This window comes from Coturnix japonica, unplaced genomic scaffold (assembly GCF_001577835.2).
Source record: "Coturnix japonica isolate 7356 unplaced genomic scaffold, Coturnix japonica 2.1 chrUnrandom988, whole genome shotgun sequence".
Classification (NCBI taxonomy): Eukaryota; Metazoa; Chordata; class Aves; order Galliformes; family Phasianidae; genus Coturnix; species Coturnix japonica.
In genome coordinates this window covers 9,024-10,490 of record NW_015440337.1, presented here as the reverse complement: position 1 = coordinate 10,490, position 1,467 = coordinate 9,024, and positions in this window count along the sequence as shown.

Genomic DNA, 1,467 nt, shown 5'->3' with positions numbered 1-1,467 from the left:
AGTGGAGGTCCCCATCCCTGGGGGTCCCATATCCCCATCCCTGGGGGTCCCCATATCCCCATAGTGGGGGTCCCCATTTCCCCATGGTGGGGGTCCCATCTCCCCACATGGGGGTCCCCATTTCCCCATATTGGGGGTCCCCATTTCCCCATATTGGGGGTCTCTATCCTCAAAGGGAGGTCCCCATATCCCCATAGTGGAGGCCCCCATCCCTGGGGGTCCCATATCCCCATAGTGGGGGTCCCCATCTCCCCACACGGGGGTCCCAATATCCCCATATTGGGGGTCTCTATCCCCAAAGGGGGGTCCCCACATCCCCATAATGGAGGTCCCCATCCTTGGGGGTCCCATATCCCCATAGTGGGGGTCCCCATATCCCCATCCCTGGGGGTCTCTATCCCCACATGGGGGTCCCCATATCCCCATAGTGGGGGTCCCCATATCCCCATCCCTGGGGGGGTCCCATCTCCCCACATGGGGGTCCCCATATCCCCACATGTGGGTCCCCATCTCCCCATAGTGGGGGTCCCTATCCCCTGGGGGTCCCCCATCTTCCCACACGGGGGTCCCCATATCCCCATAGTGGTGGTCCCCATATCCCCATCCCTGGGGGTCCCATATCCCCATAGTGGGGGTCCCTATCCCCTGGGGGTCCCCCATCTCCCCTCATGGGAGTCCCCATCCCCACACGTGGGTCCCCATATCCCCATAGTGGGGGTCCCCATCCCCACATGGGGGTCCCCATCCCTGGGGGGTCCCCATATCCCCACATGGGGGTCTCTATCCCCAAAGGGAGGTCCCCACATCCCCATAGTGGAGGTCCCCATCCCTGGGGGTCCCATATCCCCATAGTGGGGGTCCCCATATCCCCATCCCTGGGGGTCTCCATCCCCATAGTGGGGGTCCCCATATCCCCATCCATGGGGGTCCCTATCTCCTGGGGGTCCCTCTCCCCACATAGGAGTCCCCATATCCCCATAGTGGGGGTCCCCATCCCCATAGTGGGGTCTCTATCCCTGGGGGTCCCCATCCCCACACGTGGGTCCCCATATCCCCATAGTGGGGGTCCCTATCCCCTGGGGGTCCCCCATCTCTTCTCATGGGGGTCCCCATCCCTGGGGGTCCCCATATCCCCATATTGGGGGTCCCCATCTCCCCACCCCTGGGGGTCCCCATCTGCACACGGGGGTCCCCATATCCCCACATGGGTGTCCCCATAGTGGGTGTCCCCACCCCCACAGTGTGTCCCCAGGGGTCTCTCCGTCCCGTACCTGCTCCGCAGTCCGTCCATGGCGGCCTCCACTCTCGCCCCGTATTCGCTGCCGTCCACCCTCAGCCCCTCCCCGACCCTCAGCGCCGCCCGCGCCCGGCGCCGCCCCAACTCGGCGCTGGTGGCCGCGTCCTGGAGCCTCCGGATGGCGGCGGCCACCGACTCCACGTCGTCGGGGAGCTCCGGGAGCAGCAGCG